Here is a 14392-nt window from a genome sequence, read left to right on the forward strand (position 1 = left end):
TCAGGTGGTAGAGCAGGTCTGCTTTCAATCTCAGGGTTGGCGGTTCCTTGGGCAAGACGCTGAACCCCAAGTGGCTCCCAATGGCAGACTAGCACCTTGAATGGCAGCTCTGCCGCCATTGGTGTGTGAATGGGTGATTGGGACACAGTGTAAAGTGCTTTGATAACCTCTAAGGTAAAAAAAAAAAAAACTTGATATGGTATGATAAGCACTACCATTTACCAAGGATCTGCAAAGCTGTCATTGCTGCATTTGGAGTATTTTTTGATGTGAACCCTTTGAAGTAGTTTAAGAAGTTCTTACATTGTTTTCAAATTGTAATAGTAATTTTGTTATGTTATTAATGTCCTGACTATACATTGTGATCAGCTGAATGCCACTTTGTTGAATAAAAGTGCAAATTTCTTTCCATTAGAGCAAAATCTGTACATTATTCCAAACTTTTGGCTGCCAGTGTAAATTGAAATTAACGTCTCGGTTACCTACGTAACCTCGTTTCTCTAGCTTACGCTACGGGAAAGATTCATCTTTTCTGAGATATTGAAGCCAAAAAATTATCCTTAATTTTGTATCATTTGTCAATGCAGTGCAGCAACTGCAGACCTTGAGCGGGCTAGCTAGCGAGCTCATTGGTTGCTCTGCGGCAACTGCTGCAGCCTATAGACGAACTTGCGTGAAATCGTGCCCAATGAGAGGCGCCCGAGTGCTCACTGTCCCAAAGCCCGCCAGAATGGGCGTGGCTAGGGTGCATATAAGCGAAAATCGCAATATAAGCGAATTAAGCGAAAATCGCTCGTGGCGCGAGCACGGCCAGCTACACAATACTTGTTCCCTCATCTAGAGAGAACCGAGGTTACGTAGGTAACCGAGACATTCTCTTACGAGAGGTTCTCTCGTATTGCGTAAGCTAGCTTACGCTACGGGAACCCATTGTCAACACCGTGCGCGCCAAGCATCCACTGCATGAGCCCCAGGGGGGTGGGGGGACCCGGGGGAGCCCTTGTGAGTGGGGAAATAATATTTGGCCGGCAAGAGTGCGGGTCAGTGTGTGTGTGTGTGATACATAAGCACATAGTGGGAAGGGAAAAACAGAGCGGCGGTGCCGGTCTGTGTGGAATGTGTCCCATTAGTGCAGCTCACCAGGGGAGCTGTAGCGTATTAAACCGCTAGTAGTTTTGCCTGCAGAGCGGGCACTTCCAGATTGTAAAATCTGACAAAGGTGGAGGGGGAAGCCCAGCCCGCTGCCACACATATGTCCTGAATGGAAATCCCGCTGGACCATGCCCACGAGGAGGCCATGCCTCTGGTGGAGTGAGCCCTAATGCCTAACGGGCATGGCAGGTCTTTCGACGCGTACGCGGCAGCAATAGTCCAAATAGTTCAGAATTTGCAAGCCCTGACTCCGCAGGGGTGCGAGCGCCGCATCCATGCACTTCGTGAAAGTACGGGGTGCTAAGGACAGGCCGAACGGAAGGACGGTGTATTGATAAACCTGACCGTCGAAGGCGAATCTCAAGAATGGCCTGTGATGGGAATTTATCTGAATCTGAAAACTGGCATCTTTCAGATCGAGAGAAATAATCCAGTCCCCCTGGCACACATGCGCGAGGAGTTTCCTGATTGTAAGCATTTTGAACGGTCTTTTTGCAAGCACCTTGTTCAAAACCCTGAGATGTAATATTGGTCTGAGGCCGCCGTCTTTCTTGGGGACAAGAAAATAATGGCTGTAAAACCCCGACTCGCTCAGTGAAGGCGGCACTCTCTCTATGGCCCTTTTGCACAGAAGGTTTGCTATTTCTGAACGAAGCATGCAGGCTGCTTCCGTGTTCACAGTAGTTTCGAGCTGCGCCCTGAAGCGGGGAGGGCGGCGATCGAACTGTAGCAAATAGCCCTGTTTTATTGTGCTTAACACCCATTTGCATATCCCTGGGATAGCTTCCCACGCTTTGAAGCGTAACGCTAGAGGGTGAATGGCCGAGTCGCCCTGATTGCCGTACACAGCGGGCTGAACAGAATGTGTGAGCGTGCTTATTGTGCTTATGCATGACTGCTCGCAGACATGCTGTTCTGTGAGTGACTTCCCGATTGAGATGAATGGGGAAAGAGTCACATCTGATAAGTGATGCGCGAGCATAGTCACGGGCACGGGACTTACACATAGAGAGGTGTTTGCTTTCCGTGTGACAGAGCGGGCAGAGAGGGGACGCGCGCACGGGCTCGTGGGGACTGAGCCGTCGTTTTTTCAACAAAGCTAGGAGGACTTCGGTTGTTCAGGTTTCAGCGCAGTCTTAGGCCGAGGCCCGCGGGGGGGCGGCGGTCTGCGGCGGCTGTCTGAGCACGATCTGGGGCGGCCGCCCTGTCGACGCTGGGAAGTCTGGCTTTGTTGAGCTGGGCGCTGTGAAGATGCTCGTGCAGGAGGCTGGTTACGTGGGCGGCCAGCAGAGGAGCTAGCGCGGCGAGGCAGGAAGAGATTCATGGCTTGGGTGGCTTTCTGGACTTCCGAAAAACGGTCAACAATGCCACTTACCGCGGAACCGAAGAGACCGGACGGAGAGAGCGCGTTGAGGAACGTGGAGCGCTCAGCTTCTCCCATGTCGGCTAGCGTTAGCCACAGGTGTCTCGGTTACAGTCAGCGAGGCCATGCACTTCCCTAGGGCTTGAGCTGCAGCTTTGGTGGCGCTGAAGGGCGAGGTCCGTCAGCTCCTTAGATCTGTAACAGCCTCTGGGTGCCTGCCTTTCTCATCCCATTCCCGAAGAAGGTCCACTTGGAGGATCTGCAAGACGGCCATGGAATGCAGAGCAGATGCGGCTTGGCCGGCGGCGGAATAGGCGTGGCCAACACAGGCGGAAGTAGTTCTGCAGGCCTTAGACGGGAGCACTGGCTTAGACCGCCATCTCGCGGAGGGCGGGCAAAGGTGTGCTGCTACCGAATCCTCGACCGGGGGGATGGAAGAGTAGCCCTTCTCGGCAGCGCCGTCCACTGAAGCGAGAGAGGTGGAGACGTGGGATCGAATCCTGGCCGAGAGAGGCGTGTTCCACGATTTAGAGAGCTCTGCGTGGAGTTCCGGCAGGAAGAAGGCGCCGCGCGGTGACGGCTTTGAAGAAAGCAGCCGTCGAGTCTGTTGGGAGCCTGCTCAGGGGGCGGTGACCACTCGAGCCCGAAGCGGTCGACGGCCTGTGTGAGTAGGCGTATCAGTTCCCCTTCGACTCCGGCGCGGGTCCTGCTGGATTCCTGGGCCGATGAGGAGGCTTGTGACCACTCCTCGCTGTCTGAAGCCATGATGGAACAGCAGCCCTTGTCCTCCGCCTCGCTCTCCGAGGTGGCAGCAGTGCGGCCGCTCGGCGGCAACTGCGCGTCCCGGGGCGGGAGGGTGAACGCGATGCTCGAGGGAGAGGCTCCGGCGAGACAGTCGCTTCTAAACCCAGTTCCGGCAGCCTTTGGGAGCGGCGCTTCTTCCGGCGTGGCGAAACAGAATGCGGCGCGACGGCTTCGGTCCTGAGCGCTCGAGTCGAGCCCGCAGGGTCGACATCGAAGCTCTCGCAGAGGTCGCATCCGCCGTCAGCGAGGCGAGCTCTGCATGCCCCAGTCCAAGGCAGAGAGCGCAGATGATGTGGCAGTCTCCAGCGCTGAGAGGGGTGCGGCATGAACCGCAGGGGCGAGGCATCTTTAAAAAGACGCTCGTGCTCTTTTGTGAAGTTCACTGAGGAACTAGTTTGCTTTAAAAGGATACGTCGCCGGATGGCGTAGCTCGCAGGATGGCTGAAGGTGGCGGCGCCGGCTTCTTCGAAGCTGTCCAAGCTTGCTTGATGCCCCTCGAACGGCGACGCGGCTTCTTGCAGTTTCAGAGATGCGAAGAGCTTCGCTGAAGAGATGAAAATCAGGGTTCCAGCCTACGAAATGCGCTTATATGCACCCTAGCCACGCCCATTCTGGCGGGCTTTGGGACAGTGAGCGCGCGGGCGCCTCTTATTGGGCGCGAGTTCACGCAAGTTCGTCTATAGGCTGCAGCAGTTGCCGCAGAGCAACCAATGAGCTCGCTAGCTAGCCCGCTCAAGGTCTCCAGTTGCTGCACTGCGTTGACAAATGATACAAAATTAAGGATAATTTTTTGGCTTCAATATCTCAGACTAGATGAAGCTAGCTTACGCAATACGAGAGAACCTCTCGTAAGAGAACTAAGATTAATAACTGCTGTAAAAGTGTTGTTCATTACATGGTAACTAATTTAGTTAACTAATGTTAACAAATTAAACATTATTGTAAATGGTTAAACTTAAAAAAATAATGCTTCGTGTAGTAGCATCAAAATTATTTAGTTTCATGTAAGTCAAAAATATTGCCTAATATTACAAAATCAACCTGACTTCATTAGTTTACAACAACAAAAGCAATTTTTAAGGATTCGTTTTATTTGAAATAACTCCTTAAGGTAACAACCGCACATATTCACTTTTACAATGGATAATTTTTTGTTTTTTTTACAGCATTTAATAATCTTGTTAATGTTAATTTGTAATGTAAAATAAAATTTCCAAAATAAATAAAGGCTATAAAACTTATTGTTCATTGTCTGTTTATGATACCTAATACATGAACTAATGTAATGGCTAGCTTTATCTGAGTGTATGAAGTCAGCAGAACTTATAAGCACATCACAAAGCTGTGTCTGCAAGCAGAAGAGAAAGTGCATTTGTTTTTGTCATTGACTTTACACACCACTTAACTGCATGAAATGTCAAGCACACATATGGCAGAGGCTCCCAGTTGGGACATCACACAAGTTAACACGCTAGCAACCTTATGACATATACAGTGCCCAGATAAACAACAATGACAGTGACAAATAATCCCAACCCCTTTAATAAATATATAATACATTTATCTGTGGGGGCATCAGGAGATAAATAAATAAGTAGATGAAAGGGGTGCAAGTCGCAAATTCTCCTCCAACAGATGTTAATGTTGAGGGGCTCACAGGAATATAATCAGGAAAGGAGCTGAGTAAAGGCATTGCATTGCTGAAAGACAGTACACTTCCAACATTTTCTTTTTCCTTTTGTTCAAGTACCTCGCCAAAATTGAATCTAGCCACATGGAGAGAGAAACACATGGTGGGGGAGTCGGGCTGCAGGTTGGTCTACACACTGTGCCAGGGCTTGCAATTAAGTTACAATGTAAAACATTTTCTGTCAGGTAACCTAAAAATGTGCTTCTTGTGGTAACAAAATTATCAAATTTTTTAATAGCTTTTTTAAAACTTATTTTAAAAAAGCTTTTACTTGATTGATTGATTGATTGACTGATTTTTGTATTCTGTTTTATTATTAATATATTTCAGATAAACATGTTTACCTTTTGAACATTCTATTCTATTTTCTTTTCTATGTCCTTTTTATTTTTATATCTTGTTTTTCCTATGTAAAGTGCCTTGAAGAGCTAACTTTAAAGTTGCTATATACAAATATTGTCTATTATAATAATAATAATAATTAAATCAATTACAGAATTACAGAATCAAATCGACTATATTAATCTTATGAAAACAGCCTAAGCTGGTTTGCAAATCTTATCTGGTTTAAGTTGGTCTTCAACTGGTTTATCCAGTTTGCAAGCAGGTCTCTCAGATTGACCATCTGATCAGTGCATAAAACCTCTCTAAAATCAGCCAATAGACCTGCCTGATCGGGCTGGGAGACTAGCATGAGCTGGTTTAAACTGCTTTTTTAAGCAGGGTGATATTTGTGTAGATGACTTTTGTGCCTAAACTTCTAGCATTAGGAGTTTCAAGATCTGTCTGAGAACAGCATCATTCTGCATTAAATTAATCAACAGCCACTGCAGTTATTTGCATTCATAAACTAAATATAATTCGGCTGTTTTGAAATGGTTCATCGATCTCAATTTTTTTTTATAATAACCTCAGAAGGCAATTGTGTAGCATTTAGAAGAATGTTGATTTTTGTGTGTCGATAACAGGAAGCTTGTTAACTGCCTTGGAACAGTGACGGAAAACAAGATTTGTAAATGTCTGCGGAAACATGTGAAAGCAACTTGGCCATTACCTGCGTAAGCCCATACCAATGAGAAGAACATTACATTATCAGTATGAGTGTCTGACTGCAGATGTGTGGGCGGGTGTGCTAACTCCCTGATTCTTATTAGTGGGATTTCCATAAAGGGTCGATGCAGCCTGAGCTTACCAGTGTCCCGCAGTGTCCCACACACTGTCCTTTTCTGACATGTAGTCACAGTGGCTAATCACCATGCCTCTAGTTCACTGCATGCTTAATCACTTTGGGGGTGGCAACGGAATGGGGGTGAACAACATTGGCTTTAACGCCAATGCATCCTTCTAACTTTTCTTTCTTTTCCTTTTTTCAGTATCTTTTTGTCCCTCCCCTTATCTCATTGTATCATATCAAAATGTAGGGGTGTTCTGGAGATATTGTTACATGTCTTACATGTTCATAGGTTTATGTGTTTCATCATGAGTGTTATGTACAGTAATGTGTGGAATGACTAATGTAAATTTCACTATGCTGGGTTTACAACAGATATGTGCAGTTAGGCCTAATCCAATAGATTTCAGGCTCTTGGTCACTAAAAACCCTGCAAACATCCCCTAAACACACACAAAAGCAGACTAATCCAGGGCTCCAGAATAAAAAAAAAATGACTTTGGATCCTAAACTGAAACATTTAGGAGCAAAATGGCCATTTTAAGTCAAAAATCACAGAATTGCTTGATATTGATTGGTGTTCAGAAAAAAGACTGAATGCCCATGTGTAAAGGGATTAATGGAAAGGAGGAGGCGAGAACCGGCTTGACAATGTAAACAAAATTTTAATTAAGAACTAAACAAAAAGACACAAACACACACATATGAAGGACAGCTGCCAGTAAACACCCTGTCTGCTTTTATCCCTCTCGGAGGCTTGATTAGCCTGATGAAGGTGTGTAATATCACGACCCGGCCCCACACTCCACCCTGTCACATTCCTCCCTTGTTTTTTCAGGCTGGGGAACACCCGGCATGACGTACACCCCCACATTTCCCTGGGGGAGGGCGTGCCTTACTCTGCCGGCAGGTCATCCCCACCTTCCTGAATCTGGGAGGGGACAGGGGGAGGGAAACAATAATGATTAAAATAGGGCGTACTTCCTGTAGTACTCCCAACAAACAACCAAAAAAAAAAACACCAAAAAGGCCAACATGGAGTGGCAGTGGGAGAGAGAAAGAAAAAAAAACAGTTCTCTGATACGCCGTAGCTTGGTCCTCTGCCACTCCTCCCCCCTCTAGTGGACGACAGCCATGCCTCCTGGGGTGGATCAGGCAGTCCTCCGGCACCTGGTGGACGGAACGCCCCGCCAAATTTTTGGTGGACGGTAGGGGTCTCCTCCGCCCCTGGCAGCAGTAACGGCTGCAGGCGGTTGGTTGGGAGCCCCTCCTTCCTTTGTGGTCGGCGGCCGTTCCTCCGCTTCCAGGCGGCCGGTCTCCTCCGGCAGATGGCCATGGCTGCTCCTTTGGGGTGGATGGTAGCGGCGAGAACTCCACTAAACAAAAACACTCAAACAAACACATATGATGGACAGCTGCCTAAACGCTCTCTCTCTCCCATACCACCATCCGCAGTTGGCCTTTATCCCTCTCGGAGGCTTGATTAGCCTGATAAGGGGCCAGGTGTATAAAATCACAACCCGGCCCTGCCCTCCGCCCTGTCACACCAAGATAAGAAAGAAAGCTGATAAACCATTAATCTAGGGTTTAATATAGTTAAGTCCATAAGTGTGTTCCCATTTTTTCTCATAAGTTTTCACACCCCTTGTAAATACGGCATAATTGTATAAATAGCATCTGCCACACAGTGCAGCTATTTGCACCCCAATAGTTCGATGGAACTACAGAAATATACGACAAATTAAACTTTAGGTGTCGAAGCAGTGACGCGGGGTTTAAAGATGGTGTGTGAAAGTTCAGTGATGTCCTAGCAGTTTCGAATCCACGTTTTATCCCACTCTTTTTCCCATCTGATTTCCTGTTTCACTCTAAACATTTCCTTTAATACTAATTAAAATTATAAATAAAAATGTATATAAATGTTGATTTCATCACAGTGATTTGGTCTTAGTGAATGTTGGGGAGTGCAGAGAAGGGTTTGATCTGGACAGAGTCTGTCGATTGCACTCGTTCCTGAGGCTTGGCATCACTAATATTGTAGCATCCATGTTTTTAGCAGAAACCATAATTTTAATGCAATTAACCATGGTGTTAGTACAGTAATATGGTGATAATATAGTAACCATGGTTAATAACGCAGTATTTTTAATTCTAAAGAAGTCTGAAATACTGTACACCTGGGACTCGTTTTTTTTTTTTTAATGTCTGCACTCCCAGTTGTGAACACACTGACAGCTGATTCGCTGAGAAAGCGACTCTGATTCAAACTGCTAACCTGAGCTCTGAATTCTGAGTTATTTTTGTGTGATTCATTGAAAAGACCCCATTGAATCCTTTGTTTATGAATCGGACACCATGGCTCGTGCTGAGTTTGTTGTTGTGTGCAGTAAGCTCATCTCAATAGAAAGGGTGCAAACATTTTAGTTTCAGTCTGGAATCACACTGTTAATTTGGAAACAGAAGGTCAAAAGTACTGCTGCAGAAATTTTACCTAAGTGCTGTTAAGGTAAAATGTCCACAGGGTGACACCAAAAGAGAGTTGTCATTTTTGTTCTAAATAATGTAAGCCAATACAGTCAAAAGAAATGCATATTTAATGAACTCTAATCCCTAAACCTTTCCCCAACCCTAAACCTACCAATCAGTGGAATAAAACTGTAAACATTTTAGAGCAAAAATGCAACCTCCGTATCATGCTCAACATTGTTTATTTGAACCATTACTTCCTAGTTTCCACCGCAGGACCAGAACCTATGTTTCAGAGATTGCTACAGTCGACAAGCAATACATCAACTTTGTACATTAATATTGAATGTGCAGTCACAAGTGCATATTTACTGTCATTTCTCAGCAGATTTGAATGTGGCTTATGCAATTAAAACATATTTTGTTAGAATCAAAACTATCTATTTTCTAAAGGCTAAACTAAAGCACCTAAAGTAGGAAATGTAAAATATGTTTTTCAGGTATTATAAAATGTGATTCAGGTTGAAACATCTAAATGAAGGCTGGTTCAAGTAAAAAATATAATTTAATATCACTGATTTAACCTGACTACAGGTCACACCAACAAAAGCATTTTTAATTGTCAGATCAGGTAACAAATGACTGTAACAACTCATTACAGTAACAGCCTCATGGTTTCACTTTTTACACTGCAGATAATGAAAGATTAATGTATGAATCTTTGTATATTAAAATTTGAGAGGATGAGTTTTGTTTAAAATGTGATCAGCCCTCTGGAAAACTTCCTGAACATGCCAACATCTCCTCCACAAACATAAAGTGAGCATGTGGGCAGGGTTACACTAAAACAGAGTATAAATTTTTTATCTCAACATTTATGCTGGCAAAGAATATGGATCTACTGTTTCCCCCAGGCCTTATGCTTCAGCAATTAACTGACACAAACATTTCAGCCTATTTAACTGTACACATAATAAGGGTGATGATACCTCTGGTTTCTCGGAGTTGGGGTCTATGAAAGCCCAAAGCCTTTAAATAGCTTGAAAAATATGCTTCACATTGAAGTATCAGGTTAATACTTAATGACTTTCGTAATCTTGATTACAGTCAACATTTCAACTTGATAGCATGCTTCAATCTTCTTTATAAAAAGACTTCAGATATAAAACATGAATACGAATTACATTAAAAAAGATTAAAAAGATTATCTGACAATTGTACACATTCTACAAATACAGTCCTGCCAGTTGTTTGTTTTGATTTATTTTATAATTTTTTTCTACAATTTACAAAATGACCCCAAAAAGAAACATCACTACTATGCCAAGCAATCACATTTCATATGTGAAATTTTAAGCCAATTGACTCCAAGCTGATGTTCCTTTGACTTTTAACCGGGTAGCAAATCAACTTGTGTCTATCTCTTTGTTATCTCTTTTGTGTCTAACTCTCAGTTTTTCAGACAAACTAGTTTTTCTCTTAAACCCACCTCCATTCCAGCTTCCACTTGCCTAGATCTGCTACTGGGGTATTGTTTGTAATGTCTTTTTGTGATGTAATGTCATCACTGAAATAAAGTTTTATCAATCTCAACAAAACATGATGGTCAATGATCAGGGACTAACCAAAACATCCTGTTCATGTGATTTTCATCTAAGAATTTAAATGTTATTCTGTTATTCAGCCTTAAAAGAGTTATATCATGAGGAATCAAATTTTCCTTGAGTTTTTGGCATAAGAGGTCACTTGTGCTATGTAAACATACAGTAAATGTTAGAACTCAAAATATCCTTTCTAGTCCAAAAAGAGCATTTATTATTTCCACTCTGCAAAAACAACTTGTTTTGAAATTGACCACATTGTGACATCTGAATGTGGTGTTTATAACCACATTTATAACCAATAGCCTCACCTCATCAACATATATAATATAAAGTGCATTCATAAAGTATTCAGACCCCTTAATTTTTTTCACATTTTGTTATGTTGCAGCCTTATTCTAAATGATTAAAATTATGTATTTAAAAAAAAACAATCCACAGTCCATACCCCATAATGACAAAGCAAAACCTAGATTTTTAATAACTTTGCAAATGTATTAAAAAAAGAAAAACTGAAAATCTAATTGACATAATTATTCAGACCCTTTGCTATGACACTTGAAATTTAGACGGGTGCATCCCATTTCTCTGGATCATCTTTGAGATGTTTCTACACTTTGATTGGAGTACACCTGTGGCAAATACAATTGCTTGGACATGATTCAGACAGGCACACACCTGTCTATATAAGGTCTCACAGCTGAAAATGCATATCAGAGCAAAAACCAAGAAATCAGGTCAAAGGAACTGCCTGCAGAGCTCAGAAACAGGATTGTGACAAGGCACCGAAATGGGGAAGGCTTCAAAAAAGTTTGGCTGCATTGAAGGTTCCCAAGAGCACAGTGGCCTCCATAATTCTTAAATAGAAGAAGTTTGGTACATTCAGGAAGTAGAGAAAGGCCTTGGTAAGAAAGGTAACCAAGAACCTGATAGTAACTCTGGTTGAGCTCCAATTATCCTTTGTGGAGATGGGATAAACTTGCAGAAGGATAACCATCACAGTAATACTCTTCCGATCTGGGCTTTATGGCAGAGTGGCCAGATGGAAGCCTCTCCTCAGTGCAAGACACAAAAGAGCACCTAAAGGACTCACAGGCTGTGAAAAACAAGATACTCTGGTGTGATGAATGAAGATTGAATTGTTTGGACTCAGTTCCAAGCATCATGTCTGAAGGAAACCAGACACCTCTCATCACCTGCGTAATACCATACCAATGGTAAAATATGGTGGTGGTAGCATCATGCTGTGGGGGTGTTTTTCAGTCCTTGGGTCAGGGTTGAAGGAAAACTGAATGCAGCAAAATACAGAGATAACCTTAATAAAAACCTGGTCCAGAATGCTCAGGACCTCAGACTGGGCTGAAGCTTCACCTGCCAACAGGACAATGACCCACAGCCAAGATAACGCAGGTGTGGCTTAAGAACAACTCTGTGAATGTCCTTGAGTGGCCCAACCAGAGCCCGGACTTGATCTCAATAACATCTCTAGAGAGACCTGTAAATAGCTGTCCACTGACGATCCCCATCCAACCTGGCAGATCTTGAGAGGATCTGCTGAGAAGAATGTCATAAAATCCCTTTTTGGCATCGTACCCAAAATTCTTGAGGCTGTAATCGCTGCCAAAGGTGCTTCAACTAAGTACTGAGTTAAGGATCGCAAAGTTAGGAATGAGTGGTTTATTCAAACAAATTTCCTGAATGTGTGAGTGTTGGATTATATGTTTGATGGGCACATTTATCTATGAATTCTTTGAAAAACTAGATTCAGGCTTTGCAAAGAAATTGATATTGAATTATGGATCAGTGCCAGCTATATTGGACACAGTGAGTTGCAAATTTCATTGTCATTTTTCATCTGTCTGTATTTGTTTGCTATATAAGGAATTGTATGTTCATCTGTTAATCACAAAATAAACTATGATCAGGACTGATCACGGTTATTGCACAGTTACTTCCCAAATAAATACATATTTGATCAAGAAATTTTGATTCAAGATTTAATTATTTTATAATGTAAGATGAATAAAATGCGCAGGGTGCAACAAAGACAATGGGGTAGTATACGTTAAGTGAGAATGCCAGCAATCTCAACTGTCTCGTTTAGCCAGGATGTCCCATATTTTGGCATCAATGAACTCGGGACACCCATTGTCCCATATTTAAGCTGCAAAAAGTTCAAGGGGGACCCTTTCCCTGTTGACCTTTGCCTCCTGCCATCAATTCAGCCTGCGTGCTTGCTACAGACCCTTTTATTCTTACAAGAGAGACATTTTGCTGGTGTATGTACTTGTCTTTAGACAGCCATTGTGTCCCTTGTCTCCAGCAGATAATCTCTAACAGTGATTGTCCATTGAATCTGGTTCTCTCACCACTGGGGAGGAAATATCCCTCCTGTTCTTTGGATTCCATCATATATGTTCACAGTGGTTGTCACAGTCCTCACTGTCTACTGTCTTATGGCTGACCTATTGAAGGAGAGAGACTCTGTGCCTCTTGATGATCTTTACAAAGGTCTTTACAAAGGCCAGCCTTCCAGTTTAAAAGTCCAAGTCATCGGGATTCTGACCAGTGAAAAGAAGAGAAAAAAAGAAGCAGGCTTTCTCACTTTAGGACTATACAAAAATGATACAGAAGTATTGGGAATTTGGTAAAATATTGCTTTAAGGAAGAAATCTCATAAATCTAGAATAGAGCTTCCCATGAGAATCAAGATCTATATCAATCTCACAAAGACATACTCGACCTCATATATCAAACCAGATTAACTGTCAGCTTGGGTGAATTTCAAAGTGACTAAATTTTGTGTTGCACAGAATTCAAAGTATCATAGGCAAAATAGTTTATTTGATGCATTTCATACCACACAAGTGATGTTTTTATTTAAAAAATGACAATAAAAGCTAACGACTTTAAATTTGAGTTCTGATTTGCCAATTTGTGCTTTGTTGCCAGAAAAATATGAATGATAAAGTCATACAATAAAATTCTCTACAATAAAACATATTTTATCTAAAGAACAGCATCTTTCAAACTATTTTAATGGTATCAGAATATTCTTTAAAATTGTTACCATCTTAGCTGATTATTAGCAACATCAGAAAAACTAATAACACATCAAATGTTATACTGCCGTACAAGGGGCAATTAACTTTATCAACTGTCATTGTTTTGTCTGAGGCTGCCTGATGAAAAGGTCAGTCTATATAATACAACTCTGTTGATACAGTGAAATGTGAATAAATCAGAATTTTTGTCATAATTATGAGCTATAAGCATTCCTTTATTGAGGTCTGCAGAGCCAGTCATCTATTTTAAAACTGATGAGAAAATGTATATTAGAGTCTTGAGCTCCCACACTGGAAAAAGTGGAAGTCTTACCTGCAGCTGTTACAATCAAGAAGTATATCTACCTGATCTAACCCTTATATTTAGTTTTGTTGATGTATTCTAATATATTCAGGTTGATTCAGTGATTATAAATAATAATTTGGATTTTAATCAAAGCAGTTAATTTAGATGTTATCGCATGACTTACAATTTTATATAATAATATTTTTCAGTGTACACTGTAAAAAGTGGTAACCAGAAATGGATACCTTAAGGTATTTAGATAAACTAGCTTATTTAGATGTTACCACATGAAGCACATTTTTAGGTTAACCTTTTTCAGTTTAGTTGCTTTCCTCATTAAAATTTGATTTTTTTAAATGTATTTTTTTATCAAAGTCTAAATCTCTGCAAGCTTAACAATATTCACAACTTTTAATCAAAGTAACTAGTTAGAACCTTAAGAATAATAATTGCAACTTGCTTATCATATAATTTTGCATCAAAGCTTTGAATTGTTAATTGGTTGCATGCTTTTCAGGTCCCAGTTAGAATGTGTTAATTATCCGGGAACACAAAAGAAACTTGCTAAATATGATTGGATAGCACTTTAATTAATGTACTTTTGAACTGCTGTGTTCCCACACAATGATTTTTTAAAGAGAAATTAGACCAAAAAGTCTGAAGGTTCATGAAATGATATGCTGGTTATACGGTATCATTTTAATTCTCAATTTACATATGAATTGCACATAAATAAAGGCAAGACATTAAGTAAAAAGCATATCATATTATTTTGCTAGTCATATCTAAGCTGT

The 14392-nt window shown here is 42.0% G+C and overlaps 1 protein-coding gene across 1 annotated transcript in view; it reads left to right on the top strand.

Annotated features, from left to right (window-relative positions):
• The first annotated feature begins 2067 nt into the window (after positions 1–2067).
• Positions 2068–14392, top strand: part of LOC127645305 (myosin regulatory light chain 2, smooth muscle minor isoform) — a 352700-nt gene continuing 340375 nt past the window's right edge. Inside the window, exon 1 of the mRNA XM_052128880.1 lies at positions 2068–2079. The gene's annotated coding sequence lies outside the window, so the exon portion shown is untranslated. The remainder of the gene's footprint in view (positions 2080–14392) is intronic.

This window comes from Xyrauchen texanus, chromosome 6 (genome assembly GCF_025860055.1).
Source record: "Xyrauchen texanus isolate HMW12.3.18 chromosome 6, RBS_HiC_50CHRs, whole genome shotgun sequence".
NCBI lineage: Eukaryota > Metazoa > Chordata > Actinopteri > Cypriniformes > Catostomidae > Xyrauchen > Xyrauchen texanus.